A 16,151-nucleotide genomic window follows, 5' to 3' on the forward strand; every position below is an offset into this window, starting at 1 on the left:
CGAGCTTTCTCTGGATTGTTCGGTAATGATGTCCTGAAGCAGGATTTCAACCTGTAAGGTCTACTTTCCATTTCCATACATGAATGCTCTATGTTCTGCTGAGTGCCTCCTATCATGGTTATATTTGGAGACTTAAACTGGGCATGAGTGGGAAAAGCAATCAAATCTTTTTGAGTACTTGGCAGGTTGGTTAACAAATCAAATGTGAAGACGATGTGTGCACTTGGAGAGCTGGCATGTTTCTGTGCAGCATTGCTGTTGGAGTGGTTTGTTGCTGTCTTGGACAAGTGAAGTTTTATAAACCTAAATCTCATGAATAGGATCTTTGATTGAACTGTCAATCGGGATATTATTTAGCTCACGTTCCCAGTCCAAATAAACAACCTCTGATTTTATAGTTTTTGTAGTGAAAGCTCTCCTTGTAGTATTTTGTCATCGCAAATCCTTCCTTCAGCTAGATTATACAGGCATTTCTTCTAATGAGCTATCAATATCTGTGGAGGTTTTTGGAGCCAACGGAGGTACTATCATAAAATCTACTATTCCTTACTTAAAATGCATTTAAATGTACGGACCTTGAGAAAGTAGTTGTTCCTCCTTTGATGGTGGTTGTCACAAATTGCTCACAACTGCATCCTCTGTCCATGGATTCTGCCCCTGACTGTGTCTTTCCCATGTTGTTGAACTGTGGCGTTTTATGTATGGATGCAGGAGCTGGCTTTGATTGCAGTAAGACCGCTGACACATTGCTGTGCTATTTTTTTCTGGGTTTATTTATTCAGAGTTTTGTGTAGTCAGAGTAAACTGTGTGAAGCAGCAGATTCAACTTTTTATGGAGCATCCTGCGCGATCCAAGGTCACAGAATGAATACAGATCTTAATTTTCTGCCTCCTTTGCTGTTGCACCATGTTTAGTTAGATCAGCGTACTGACTGGTAATAAGGAATGAAAACAAACCATAGAAATATTACTGTGTTTGGTAAAATCCCATTAACACTGGAGTTGATGCAGAATAGCTCTGGCAAGAAGCCCTTTTTAGTTAAAAAATTTAGACATACGGCACAGTAACAAGCCATTTCAGCTCACATGTCAGTTCTGCCTAATTTACCCCCCCCCCATTAACCTACACCCCCGGTATGTTTCTTTTTGATCGATGGGAGGAAACCAGAGCCCCCAGAGAAAACCCGTGCAGACATGGGGAGAATGTACAAACTCCTTGCGGACCGTGCAGGATTTGAACCAGGATCCGGTCCTGATCGCTGGCGCTGTAAAGGCGTTGTGCTAACTATCCGTGCCAGTATTTGGACAATTTCAGAACTCTTCCCTCTTAGTCGATGTATGGAGATTTAATGTCCTTTAGGGATTGAAGGAAGGGTTAACTTATGAAGAAAAACTGGCCTGCTTGGGACTTCTTGTATTGCAGTTGAGAGGGTGAAAGGTGATCTGATCGAACATAAAATTCTGAAGGGAGTTAAAGGAGGATTTTCCTCATGAGGAAATCTGGAATGATGGATCATTTTCTATCTAAGGGTTCCATTTTCTGACTAATCTCCACGGATGGGTTTGTCTCAAGGGTTTGTGAATCTGGAATTTTCTCATACAGAGATCTCTGTAAACTGAATAATTGGAGTGAGATACCCAAGCCTATGATCTCCCAAGGAATCATGGACTGCATGGATCAGGCTGGAGAGGCGAAAGATCACCCAGAATCGTTGCAACAGAAAACATAGCGCAAAGACCCCTTAGCCCATGATGTTGAGCTGACCAATGGAAACCTATTCAACAAACTAAACCTTCCTTACCTCGCATCCATAACCCTCTATTTTTCAGCTATGCATGTGACTGTCCAAGAGTATTTTATATGTTGTTATTGTACAGCCTGCACCACCATCCCTGGCAATTCATTCCAAGTGCCTACTACTCTCTGTGTTTTAAAAAAAAAACTTATCCCTGATATTGCCCCTAAAATTTCTTCCCCTCAACTTGTACAGATGTCCTTAGTCCACCCTATCTTTGCCTCTCATCCTTCTTTGCTCCAAAGAGAAAAGCCATGGCTCTGTTAATCTTGCCTCATAAGACATGTTCTCCAATCCAGGCAGCATTCTGGTAAATCTTCTCTGCACCCTCTCCTTAGCCTCCACATGCTTGCTATAATGAGGTGACCAGAACTGAACACAATACTTCAAGTGTGATCTATCAGGTTTCTAGAGCTGCAACATTACTTCACATCTCTTGAACTCAATCTCTCGACTAATAAAGGCCAGCATACCATAAACCTTCTTAACTATCCTATTAACCTATGTGAAAGGCTTGAGAGATCTATGGACTTGGACCTCTGGGTCTCTCTGTTATTCCATACTGTTAAGTAACTGACCATTTACCATGTACTTCTATGCTTTCAAGTTTGACTTTCCACCTCACACTTGGCCAAATTGAACGCCACCTGCCACTTTTCTGCCCAACTCTACATCTTGTCTGTATCCTGTTTAAAACGACGCCACCCTTCCTCAATATCCACAACACCTCCAACCTTTATATCATCCGCAAATTTACTGACCCATCTCTCGACTTTGTTCAGGTCATTTATGAAAATCGCTGAGCAAGGATTCCAGAACAGATCCCTGCTGATTTCCACCAGTCACTGATATCCAAGCAGAATATGTTCCATTTACTGCTATTCTCTGCTTTCTACAGGGAAGTCCATTTTGAATCCACACAGGCAAGGTTCCAAGAATCCCTTGCTCATGACTTTCTGAATAGGTCTCCCATGGGGGGCCATACTAAAACCGATCTACCCTATATCTTAATAATTTTTTAAAATACTTCCTTAAAACCTCAATGAGGGTCATGAGGCATGACCAACCTCTCCTAAAGCCATGTTGACTATTCCTGAGATGTCCATACTTCCCTAAATGCTTGTAAATCCTGTCCCTTGGAATCCTCTCCAATAGTTTGCCCACCACTGACGTTAAGACTCACAGGTTTATAATTCCCAGGATTCTCTCGTTTACTTAAAAGGTCTACTATTGCCATTCTCCAACGCTGTGACCAGGGAGGATACAAAGATCATTGCCAAAGCCTCAGCAATCGATCTCTTCCCTTGCTTCCTTTATTAACCTTGGATACATCTCCTTGGGTCCCAGGGGCTTATCGATCCTAATGTTTTTGAGAAGATCCAGCACTTCCTCTTTCTTAATCTCAACATCCTTCACCACATATGGTACACTTCAATTCTGACCTCACATTGACCAAGGTCCTTCTCTCTGGTGAGTACCAAAGCAAAGTATTAATTTGGGACCTCTCCAACCTTCTTTGCCTCCAGGCACATGTTGCCTCCTTTATCTTGTAAGTGACCTGCCTTCATTTTCGTCATCCTTGTGTTATATATGCATGCATAGAAGACCTTAGGGTTTTTCTTAATCCTGCTTACTTCTAGGTCTTCTAAGTCTTTTCTTAAATTCCTTTCTAGCTACCATATAATTCTCATGAGCCTTTCCTATTTTTTGCTTCCTAAACCTTCTGGATGCTTCCTTCTTCCTCTTAGTTAGCTGTCTCACCTCTTTTGTCAACCATGGTTCCCTTATCCGACCATCATTTCCCTGTATCAGGAGGGACAAACCTCTCTAGAACCCTGCGCAAGTCATCCCTAAACTGTGCTTTGCCCTGAGACCATCTGTTCCCAATTTATTCTCCCCAGTTCCCGCCTCACCCCATTGTAATTAGCCCTTCCCCAGTTGAACACTTTACCATCATGTCTGCTCTTGACCTTGTTCATTGCTATGCTAAAGGTTAGGGAGTTGCGGTCAGTTTCACCGAAATGCTCCTCTACCGAGACGATTGTCAGAATCCGAATCAAAATTTATTGTCATGAATGTGTATCACCAAATTTGTTTTGCAGCAGCAATATTGTGCATTATTGGTGCAAAAATTGCGATAAATTATATTGCCATAAAAACACGATTTAAAAAATAAATAAATACATTTCATTATAAATAAATAGATACATAGACAGATCTACCGACCTACCTAACTAGTTTATTGTCCAGTACTGGATCCAAACGATGGAAGGGACCAGATGGCCAACTCTAGATCCCACATAATACATTCCGATCTCCACAACATTAGGCAATGAGAAGGATTAATGTTTTTAAGTGACTGTGACTGCTGTAAAGAACAAAGTGGAAATAAAATCCTTTGAAAGTTTCAGCAATATCACTGTGCATTGTTTGCAAAGACATTATGCTACAAGAATAAGCATCTCGTAGGAGTGTTTGACTACAGTGACACATACCAAAACACTATTGGAATGCCTTATTTTTCCATACCAACTTTGAGGGATGGAGAGACTCACCTCGCCCTTGAGAGAGCATTCCATGTGTCTTCAGTTTATAACTGCCTTTAACATTAAGTTTCCTGGAGAGAAGCTCTAGGTCAGGTTGCAAATATAATTTTCACCCCTTGACCTATTTCTATTGAGCATATGGCTCAGATCTTACACTTCTGTTTTTCCAGTCCCTCCATGTTAAGACTCTCTCTCCATTTCTGTGAACTCCAGCTGTCTGAACCATTGTTGGCATTGATGTTCTTCAACCTGAAACCGAAACTGTGAAATTCTATATCTAAATATTTTTGCCTTGCATCTTTAACCCTCATTTAAGACAATTTCTCAAGCCTATTACTTAAACCAGTTTGCTCAAAATCTGTATATGTTGCTCTATTATCACGTCTGTGAGGTGCCTTAGTACATTTTTCAGTTCTGTGAGTGCTATATCAATACATGTTTTAAAAAAAAATATGTTAGCCTCACGTGTAAAGCAACATTTGTTGTCTAATCTTCCAACATGGAAAATGTACGTGAGAATACATTGCAATGTATAGACAAAGACAAAAGTCAGGATCTGTGGAATAGAACAGAAATCGAAAAGTTGCTTGGCTACATCTGAAGCCAAAGAAATGTTCCTGTGGACTTGTTTAGGCAGTTGCCATGGTTTCATACTGTGGTAAGTGAAATAGATGATTGAAGCTGCACATCTCCTGAGCTCTCTGCTGGGAATATTATCCGGTCCAGCAGTTTTCCATGGGTTGATGTTGCCTAACTCTCTCTCCATATCACCCACTGCAAGACACAGTATCTGAGTATTTGGAGGAGGGGTGGTCTTCTTTGCCGTCACGTAGTTTTTCGCCACAAAAGGCGCTTAGATGTTGTTGAACAAATGAAGGTATTAAAAAAGTTTCCCCAAATCATGTGGTTTAATGTCCCTTAATAGGAGCTGAAGGATTCCACCAATCTTCCTAAGATGAAAAGAATACTCTGCAAGAAAACTGCTTGTCTACACTGTAGTCTAAGAAGCTGGGACAAATACACTTGCGTTAGTACTCAAGTAGGACTGCAGCCCGTACTTCATGAGCAGAGATTTGTTGAACACCAAAGTGTTGTAAGAGTCATATTTTAGAGGACACACAAGAGACTGCCGCTGCTAGAATCTGGAACAAATAACAAGGAACTCAGTGGGTTGAGCAGCATCTGTGGGGGGGAAGGAATTGTTGATTTTTCTGGTTGAGACCCTGCAACAAGGCTGAGAATGGAGAGGAAAGATAGCCAGTCTAAACTGGGGGGGGGGGGGGGGGGCGCAAGGGGTAAGACAGGAGCCAAAAGGCGATATGTGGAAGAACAGCACCTCACATTCTGACTACAGCTCAATGAGACAGCAGCCAGTAGGTGATAGGTCGAATTCTGTCTACAGCCCAGTGAATTGAACATCGAATTATTCAATTTCAGTTGGCGCTTGCTTCTGGTGTTGCCTGGTCTCTCTTCTTCTGATTCACCTCTGGATCTCTCATTTTTGATCCTTTTCCCATGCCCCACTCCAGCCCCTATGACTCATTTTCAACCCCCCCCACCTTCCTGCTTCCATTTACATCCTCCCCATACATTTCACAAACCACAACCCTTCTTGTCTAGTTCCATCTACCCTTGACCCCTCCCAAAATGGTTGCTGTTATCACCTTCTGCTGAGTTACTGTCTCACTGTGGGTGAAGAAGTTTCTCCTTAATTCAGTTTAAATCTTTCCCCTTGACCTAAGATTGTGACCGTCATTCCCAACAGACAAGGTAAGGGAAACATCCTTCCAAACCAGTTTCAGAATTTTGTAAATTTGGATCAAGTTCCTTTGATATTTCTTCCAAAAAACTGTTGATCTGGTGCCCACTCATGTAGGAATTCGAGCATTGCAAGAATCAGTCTCACATGAATGTCCTTTTTTAGGTTAGGAAACCAAAGCTACACATCTTCAGTATGGACGAGGGGCTGAAAGGCCTGTTTCCATGCTGCATGACTCTACAACTGTGGTGAATCTATGCTATGCCTAGCCCTGCTTTACTGACGTTAGACGTGTATTATCTCTACCCCTTAAGGTACTTCCCATGGGTATAACTGTGTATGCACCTATTGCCTTTCGTTATTGTACCATTGTCCCGGGTCGTTTCTGCTAATAAAAGCCATGATTATCGCTTGACTATACCACCTTCGTCTACTTCATTAACTGGCACTTCTACAACTCTGCACCAATGTTCAACAAGTGGTCTCGTCAACATCTGCTGTAATTTCAGAAAGATATTGCTAATATGTTCAGCGTTTAAAAGACTTCCTTCACCTTGGCAACATGGTTAGCGTAATGGAAACACAGTTAGTGTAATGCTGTTACAATTCCAGCAACTGTAGTTTGAATCCAGCACAGTCAAACTGGGGAAGGGCTGATTATGAAGGGATGAGGCAGGAACTAGCAAGAATAAAATGGAAACATGTTTAAGGGTGAAAGCACAGAAGTAATGTGGAGGAAGCTTAGTGGCCATTTGTGCAGGGTTTAAGATTGGTTTGTCTCACTGGGACAAGGAAAAGATGGTAGGAAAAGGAAACCGTGGCTGATGAAACAGGTCAGGCAATTAGTCAAGAGGAAGAAGGAAGCATGCGTTACATAAAGGAAGTAGGAAACAGGAAGGTTCATGAGAAGTATATGGTAGACAGAAAGGAGCTTAAGAAAGGACTTAGGAGAGCTCAAAGGGGGCATGAGAAGGCCTTGGCCTGTAGAATTAAGGAGAACCTGAGGCATTTTATGCATATATGAACAGAAGGATGACGAGAAAGAAGGTGGAACTTCTAAAGGATAAAGGAGGCAACGTGTGTGCCTGGAGGTGGAGGAGTTTGGAGAGTTCCTAAATGAATACTTTGTGTCAGTATTCACAAGAGAAAAGGACTCTTGATCAGGATGAGTTCGAAATTGAACAGGCCTGTGGGCTGGACAAGGTGAAAATTAAGGAAGTGGAAGTGTTGGCCCTTATTAAAAACAGTCATGGTGCCGAACGCAATATACCCCAGGCTGCCGTGGGAAGTGAGAAAAGAGATAGCTGGGGCAGTAGCTATGATATTTGAGTCCTCTGGCCACAGGAAAGATGCCAGAAGATTGGAAAATGGTAAATGTAGTCCCCTTGTTTAAAAAAAGGTAATGGGGAGAATCCTGGGAATTATAGACCAGTGAGTCTTATGTCAGTGGTGTGCGAACTTATGGAGTGGATTCTTAAGGATAGGATCTATGAGGATTTGGAGAAGTACAGTCTACTCAGAATCAGAATTTATTGTCATGAACAAGTCATGAAATTCGGTGTTTTGTGGCAGCATCATAGAGCAAACATTCATATCACAACCATCTTGCAACATTAAATTAAAAAAAAAATGAAACTAGTAGTGCACGAAAAGTAAGGCAGTGTCTTTGGTTTATTGATTATTCAGGAATCTGAGGGCAGTGGGGAAGAAGCTGTCCTTGTGCCATTGAGTGTTCATCTTTAGGATCCTGTACCTTTTTCCGGATGGGAGTAGAATGAAGAGGGCATGGCCTGGGTATTGGAGGGGGGGTCCCTTTGAAGATACTGGCTGCGTTTTTAAGACACCAAATCATGTAGATGTCCTCGATGGAATGAAGTCTGGTTCCTGTGATGTTCAAGGCTGAGTTAACAACTCTCTGGAGTTTATTCTTGTCCTGTGTGTTGGCACCTCCATATCAGGCAGTGATGCAATCAGTCCAAATGCTTTCCACAGTACACCTGTGGAAGTTTCCAAGAGTTTTTGGTGATGTACCGAATCTCCTCAGACACCTCAAAAAGTATAGACGCTGGTGATCCTTCTTTGTGCTTGCATCAATATGGAGGCTCCAGGACAGATCCTCAGAGATGTTGACCCCCAGGAATTTGAAGTTTTCGACCCTCTCCACGAGTGAGCTCTTTATGAGAACTGGGTCATGTTCCCCTGACTTATTTCTGAAGTCCACAATCATCTCCTTGGTTTTGCTGGCGTTGAGCACAAGGTTGTTGTCGTTACACTATTCAATAAGCTGATCTATCTGCCTCCTGTACGCTTCCTCCTTGCAATTTGTGATTCTGCCAAAAACTGAAGTGTCATTAACAAACTTGTAAATAGCATTGGAATTGTGGCTGGCCACACAGTCATGGGTGTATAATGAATAGAGCAGTAGGCTAAGCACGCATCCTTGCTTAGGGGGCTAAGCACGCATCCTTGCTTTGGGGGGCTAAGCACGCATCCTTGCTTTGGGGGGCTAAGCACGCATCCTTGCTTTGGGGGGCTAAGCACGCATCCTTGCTTAGGGGGCTAAGCACGCATCCTTGCTTAGGGGGCTAAGCACGCATCCTTGCTTAGGGGGCTAAGCACGCATCCTTGCTTAGGGGGCTAAGCACGCATCCTTGCTTAGGGGGCTAAGCACGCATCCTTGCTTGGGGGCTAAGCACGCATCCCTGCTTAGGGGGCTAAGCACGCATCCCTGCTTAGGGGGCTAAGCACGCATCCCTGCTTAGGGGGCTAAGCACGCATCCCTGCTTAGGGGGCTAAGCACGCATCCCTGCTTAGGGGGCTAAGCACGCATCCCTGCTTAGGGGGCTAAGCACGCATCCTTGCTTAGGGGGCTAAGCACGCATCCTTGCTTTGGGGGGCTAAGCACGCATCCTTGCTTTGGGGGGCTAAGCACGCATCCTTGCTTTGGGGGGCTAAGCACGCATCCTTGCTTAGGGGGCTAAGCACGCATCCTTGCTTAGGGGGCTAAGCACGCATCCTTGCTTAGGGGGCTAAGCACGCATCCTTGCTTAGGGGGCTAAGCACGCATCCTTGCTTAGGGGGCTAAGCACGCATCCTTGCTTGGGGGCTAAGCACGCATCCCTGCTTAGGGGGCTAAGCACGCATCCCTGCTTAGGGGGCTAAGCACGCATCCCTGCTTAGGGGGCTAAGCACGCATCCCTGCTTAGGGGGCTAAGCACGCATCCCTGCTTAGGGGGCTAAGCACGCATCCCTGCTTAGGGGGCTAAGCACGCATCCCTGCATAGGGGGCTAAGCACGCATCCCTGCATAGGGGGCTAAGCACGCATCCCTGCTTAGGGGGCTAAGCACGCATCCCTGCTTAGGGGGCTAAGCACGCATCCCTGCTTAGGGGGCTAAGCACGCATCCCTGCTTAGGGGGCTAAGCACGCATCCCTGCTTAGGGGGCTAAGCACGCATCCCTGCTTAGGGGGCTAAGCACGCATCCCTGCTTAGGGGGCTAAGCACGCATCCCTGCTTAGGGGGCTAAGCACGCATCCCTGCTTAGGGGGCTAAGCACGCATCCCTGCTTAGGGGGCTAAGCACGCATCCCTGCTTAGGGGGCTAAGCACGCATCCCTGCTTAGGGGGCTAAGCACGCATCCCTGCTTAGGGGGCTAAGCACGCATCCTTGCTTAGGGGGCTGGCGGCAGGGGTGTGTGTGGCTAGTGTGGTGCCACGCGGAGGGGTGGCTAGGGGGGCCGGGGTTGTCGTATGCGGGCCACTGGTGGTCAAGAAGGCCCTGTGTGCCCCATAGCTGCCAGGAGACAGGGATGTATGTCCGGTCAGCGTCGTCCTGGGTTGGAGGGTGGAGCGGTGTGGTGGGTGCTCCTGCTGGTGACAGGTCCCTGGTTGAGACAGTGTCCTCCCTGCCACTGCCAAACCTAAAGTAAGTGTAGTTATGGTTTGCATGAAGGAGGGAAACCTGCTCTACCAGGGCTTCAGCCTTGTGTGTCTATACATGCTTATTCAGAAGCACTGGTCTCGGGGACGTGAGCCATGCTGGGAGTGAGATTCCAGTTGCCAACCTCCTGGGGAATGAGAACAGGCATTCGTGAGGGATCTCGTTGGTAGCCGTGCACAGCAGTGACTGAATGGCATGTGGCGCCTCGGGCAGGGCATCCTGCCAGTACTCAACGGCCCACCAATTTTACCTGTGAGAGCTAGGAGGTCTGCCTTCCAGACCACGCCATTCTTGCATTCCACTTGCCTGTAGCCTCTCGGGTTATAGCTTGTTATGCGACTGGTCGCGATGCCCCTCGCCGTCAGGTACTGGTGCAGCTCGTCGCTCATGAAACTAGACCCCTGGTCGATGTGGTTGAAGGCGGGGTAGCTAAACATGGTGAAAATCTGCCCCAAGGCTCTGATGATGGTGGCCATGGAGGTGTCCGGACAACGGATGGCGAAAGGGAAGCGTGAGCACTCGTCCACTACTGTGAGGAAGTAGACGTTTTGGTTGGTGGAAGCCAGGTTCCCTTTGCAGTCCACGCCGAGGCGCTCGAAAGGCCGAGTAGCCTTTACAACATGGGCCTGGGGGGGGCAGAAGAAGCGGAGTTTTCACTCCGCACAGACCCGACAGGCCTCTGTCATGTCCCTGATGGTGTACGGCAGATTTCAGGACTTAACGAAATGGTACAACCAGGTGACGCCTGGATGGCAGAGGGACTCATGCAATGCCTGCAACCTGTCGTCATGCATAGATGCGCAGGTGCGAGAGAGGGCATCAGGGGAGTTGTTAAACTTCCCGGGTCGGTACTGGATGTCGTTGCTTTAGGTTGCCAGCTTGACTCTCCAGCGCAGGATCTTGTCATTCTTGATCTTGCTCTTATGGGTAGTGCTAAACATGAATGCCACAGCCCACTGGTCCGTGAGGAGGGTGAATCTCCTGCCGGCCAGGTAGTGGCGCCAGTGGCGGACTGCTTCCACAATCGCCTGGGCCTCCTTTTCAATGGCGGAATGCCCTAGCTCAGAACCGTGGAGGGTCCTGGAGAAGAAAGCGATAGGGCGCCCCTCTTGGTTGAGGGTAGCGGCGAGGGCTACCTCGGAGGCATCGCTCTCCACCTGGAAGGGGGTGTCCTCATCCACAGCATGCATCGTGGTGTCCGCGATATCGTGCCTGATGTGGGTGAAGGCTGCCTGTGCCTCAGGTGGGAGGGGAAACGTTGTGGCTTGGGCCAGTGGGCGGATCTCATCCGAGAAGCGAGGGACCCACTGCGAGTAATAAGAGAACAGGCCCAGGCACCTGTGGAGAGCCTTTAGCATGTGGGGGAGGGGTAACTCCATTAATAGGCGCATCCTTTCCAGATCTGGGCCGATGACTCCATGGGATACGATGTACCCCAGGATGGCGAGGTGGGTGGTGCTGAACACACACTTCTTGTAAGTGAGGTTCATCTCCGCGGCAATCTGGAGGAAATTTTCCAGGTTAGCATCGTGGTCCTGCTGGTCACGGCCGCAGATAGTGATGTTATCCAGATATGGGAACGTCGCCTTCAGCTTGTGCGATCAATCTCCTGCTGGAAGATGGAGACCCCATTCGTGACCCCAAAAGGAATCCGGTGGAACTGGTACAGGTGCCCGTCCACCTCAAAGGCAGTGTAATGTTTGTCCTTCGAGTGGATAGGGGTTTGGTGATACGTCGACTTCAGGTCAATTGTGGAGAAAACCTGGTAGCAGGCTATCTCATTGACCAAGTCGGTGATCCTCGGCAGGAGGTAGGCATCCTTCCCCAACCGTGTCTGCTGCACTGGGGAAGTGACATCATCACGGCCGGAGGCAGAGAGTCGTTATGTCAGCCAGAAGTGACATGGCACCATGAGGCGGAATTGATGTCACTGTATTTTTCAGTGAGCGGCGCCGGCCAGGGTGGGGGCTGGTGCAGATGCTTGTGCCACACGTTGTGACGGTCGCTGGCGGGGCTGGATATTGTGCGGCTGAAGTTGGGGAAGGTGGAAGTCGTCGTGGGGACAATGGTGCCACCCGGCACGAGCACGTTGGGGGGTCCGCGGAGGAGGTCATAGAGGGCCACTGAGCTGCCGGCAGGTTTAGAGAGGCATACTTTTGCAAAGTGGCCTTTCTTGCCGGATTGGGAACAATACTGGTTCCTAGCTGATCAGTTTTGGTGCGATCGTCAATTAATCTGACCCACACCAGGACCCACAGTACTTACAGGGGCCCCAGATGCCTGCCGCAGCGACGGTCTCCTTTCCAGCTCAGCCTGGGGCTGCAGCTGCAGTGTGAGAGGGCCATGAATCGAAGGCTTTGACGTGCAGGGCTGCTGCTTCCAGGGTTTGGACCACTTCCACAGTCCTGGTTAGTGCATAGATGTTGTCTTCCAGTAGCTTCTGCCAGATGGCCCTCCACTGTAGTACTTGGACGAAGGCATCCTGGATCAGCCTCTCGACCTCCTCTACACCTACCCCGGGCAAACTGTCGCAAGTGTCCCAGGTAAGACTCAGCCGTCTCCCCGAGTTGCTGGGCTTGGGTGTTGAGGAGGTACCTTGCACAGTCCACATTCATGGGGGGTTTGTACAAGTTCTCGAGAGTGTCCATTGCGCTCTTGTACGTGGAGCAGCCTTTGGTTACCTACAAGGCATGGGGACCCAGCTTCGACCAGAGTAGGACCAACCTCTTTCGATCGGAGTCCAGGTAGTGTCCCTCGATGATTGCCTTGACCGCGTGCTGCCAGATCTCGAAGTGTGTCTGGGCTGCTGGGTGGCATGGGTCGGCCTCGAGGCTCCCTGCGCTCAGGAGTTTTTCCATGGCAGCCGTGGAAACATTTTGTGGATTAAGTTGTGATGTGCTGTTAGACAGAATCAGATACACACAAGGTAAAGACTGTACAACAGGCTTTAATCCACAAAGGCTTCCACAGAGCCAGGCTGGCTGTAGCTGCAGCAACTCTGAGTGAGGCCTCGGGAGGCTGTCGCAGGCTTATATACCGGAGGGTGATTGACACCCACTGGGTGGGGCTTGATCCATTCAGGCCAACTGATTGACAACCGGCCAGGTGTTGTCCTGTCCCCTTACACTCCTGCAGGTACTGAGGTTGCCCCCTGCAGTTGGCCAGTGGTGTACCACCACAGCTACCAATTAGAATGGATCTTCAATGAGTTGGTTTCCTGTCTCTGCTGTAATGTGCCATGATTTTTAAAAATTAGAAAACATCAGAGCCCCAAAAGTGGTGTTCTTGTTCTTGCAAGGTGAAAATCTTATTTTGCAGGAGAATGGTTCTAAAAAGATTTGGGGGGAAAAAAAATCTGACTGATCAACAGCTGCAGCAGATGGTAAAACAAGACTATTGTATTGCCCTCTAAATGAAGAAATTTGGTGAATTCCTTCAACAAAATAAATTCTTGTATTGATTATTTATATTAAGTGAGGCAGTTCAATTTACTTGCTGATTAAATGGTTATGAAAAGAGATTAAGTCAGTACATAGTTAATCATTGATAGTTGGACAAGGGTTATTGCAGCTGTGGCATATCCAATAATTCAGAGCATCACTGACATTTTTCAATCTGCTGTTGCTTTTCGAAGAAGTGCTCACGTCATGAACTGTACACGATGCAGTTCTTCTTTGCTATTTTCCAAATACTAGTTGACGTCCAGCTGTATTTTCAGGAAGTGCAGTTATAGTAAAACTCCAAAATAAGCTACTGTTCCATTGTTCAGAAATCCTGACCATTTGTCGGCTGGCTTACTGGATTCTGGCTCCTTTTAACAGGGTCATGTTTCCTCCATTCCCGTTTAAACATACTGGGGCCTAATTTCCTGAGCTCCCTTTGAATGCACTAGGGCTTTGTTTTCTACACTTCCTTCAAACTCGCTAGGGCCTAATTTCCTTGGCTCTCTTTAAACACACCAGGGTCTTTTTTCTATGCTCCCTTTAATCCCTTTTGATGATAAGAGTTATTATACCATTAAGCAATAACAAAAGAAATGTGAATTTAAAATGTGTTAAAGTGCCAATAGTTCAGAAAGTCTTCTAGACTGGCCTGAGGTGTTAGATTATCAGAGTTTTACTGCACCAAACCAGCAGGTAAGTTTTGTGTAAATTCTTTGCAATTAAGGATCGATCAGTATTTCAGGAACATTGGTGATTTTAATTAAATGGGTAAATGTTTGATACTGGCAAGCATTATTGTTATGCACTATGGCAAGACTTGCAAAGAAAACAAGATTTTGATTGAATTGGTTATCAAAACAAAATCTGATGCTGCAGAATTTTGCATTTGGACATGAAGTCTTTTGGTTCGATCATGTTTTCGAGGTAACCACTCGCTTCACTGATTAAAGGCAGAGATTCTCTGCCCTCACATTGTAAATCTTCATGAATGCTCTCCAACTGGCTCCAAGCTGCCATCTCCAATCCCTCTCCGAGGTAGTGTCAGTGTGGAGCGGAGCGCTCCGTCACACATCATGGATGCACTCCCACTGCAAGCGGCTGGCTAGGTGCGGGCTGATGGCGTAGCAGTGACACCATCAGCCTGCGACCCATCTCACTTCTCTCTCTCCTACTCACTCGCCCTTCTCCCTCCATAACCCCCTTAGGGCAGGGGCGGTCGCCGGGGGCCATCAGGGCAGCGGGGGCTGGGCTGTTAAGGGGCGGCTGGGGCGAGCTGTGACAATCCTGCCAACTGCTCTGGTCTCCGGTACCTCACCAGGCTGCATTGGCCTCCGGGGTCGCTCATTGGCGCCAGTGGCTCAATACGCGGCAGAGCAATGGCTGTCTACCCTACCCATAATCTCCATGCAGCTAGAACCATTCTGGGAAATGCAGAGCGCTTCAAATTGCGTGGGGAATCATGGGTAACAAAGTTGGCCGTTGCTCGGCACGTAGGTAAGGCGTCCTGGCACCAGTAGCCAAGCCTCCTGAACGCCGCATCAACGCCCCAGCCACCTCCAAGGGGACATTGGAGCCTGCATGAAAAGGTAAGAAATACCTTTTCTTTTGGCTTTTAGCCAGCCTCCATGCAATTATGAAAAGGCCTACTGTCTGATGTAAATTCTCTCAGCTGCTGTGCACACTGCTCCCACATTCCTGCTTCATGAGTCCTTCTAATAACTGATTCTGTTCAGCAGTTATTCAATTTGTAGCATCTTTTAAGGGCAAGTGGTCCCTGATATGTGGAATCCACTGCATCAGTGGGAGGGAAAATTGTCTGCAGTTACCGAGTGCAGATTAGTACCCTAAGTAACGGTTGGCGTATTGGTTTGCACCATGCCTTTACAGCGCCAGTGATTGGGACTGGGGTTTGAATCCTGTGCTGTCGGTAAGGAGTTGGCACGTTCTCCCTGTGTCTGTGTGGGTTTTCCCCAAGGTCTTTGGTTTCCTCCCACCATTTGAAACGTACTGGGGGTGTAGGTCAATTGGGTGGCATTGACTTGTGGTCCAAAATGGCCTGTTACTGTGCTGTATGTCTAAATTTAAGTGCACACCTGTTCCAATAAATCTAACAGCCAAGAGTAACTCATAAAGACAACAAAGTTTTAACACTTGGATGAAAATCAAAAACTGTGCATGACAGAAATCTGAAATACAACAGAAAATATTGGAAATGTGCAGCATATCAGCGAGTATTGGTGGAAAGAAAAGGGTCTTTGGCTTTCAAGGTTAATTCTCATTTCAGAGATGTTGTCTTACCAGGTGAGAGTTTAGAGTGCTTTTTGATTTCATTTTCAAAACACGGTGATCCATATTGCTTTGCCATGTGAATAAATTAAAGAAAGACCCTTCCATGCAACATTCTCACATTCTTTGTCCAAATGGTTTGCAAGGATTTTGCCTTTTTTGTTTGGTTCTGCCTTGAAATGATAGATGGGAAGAGATCCCACACCATTAGCATGGCACGGCATGAGTGGGCAATCAAGTCGCAACGAGAGCCTTGGTGTGAGAGGGCTGACTTCCTGCCGAGTTTCTCAGTGAGCGTAGTCCCATATATCATGCGTTTGCCAGGCTTCTTGTATTTCACATATCAACAAATTCAGTGCGGCAGGTTTACCTCGTAAATATT

General features: G+C 47.0%; 1 protein-coding gene and 1 long non-coding RNA gene across 7 annotated transcripts in view; one reads left to right on the forward strand and one right to left on the reverse strand.

Moving 5' to 3' along the window:
* The window catches only part of tbc1d4 (TBC1 domain family, member 4), a 240,678-nt gene that overhangs the window by 16,719 nt on the left and 207,808 nt on the right, over positions 1 to 16,151 (forward strand). The window lies entirely within an intron of this gene.
* LOC138739093 (uncharacterized) lies at positions 799 to 4,550 on the reverse strand. The gene is made up of 3 exons (XR_011341994.1): positions 4,352 to 4,550; positions 4,027 to 4,164; positions 799 to 932 (listed from the first exon to the last, which is right to left on the reverse strand). It is a non-coding gene; the product is annotated as an uncharacterized lncRNA (long non-coding RNA).

The sequence above is a fragment of the Narcine bancroftii genome, chromosome 7, assembly GCF_036971445.1.
Source record: "Narcine bancroftii isolate sNarBan1 chromosome 7, sNarBan1.hap1, whole genome shotgun sequence".
In the NCBI taxonomy this organism is placed as follows: domain Eukaryota; kingdom Metazoa; phylum Chordata; class Chondrichthyes; order Torpediniformes; family Narcinidae; genus Narcine; species Narcine bancroftii.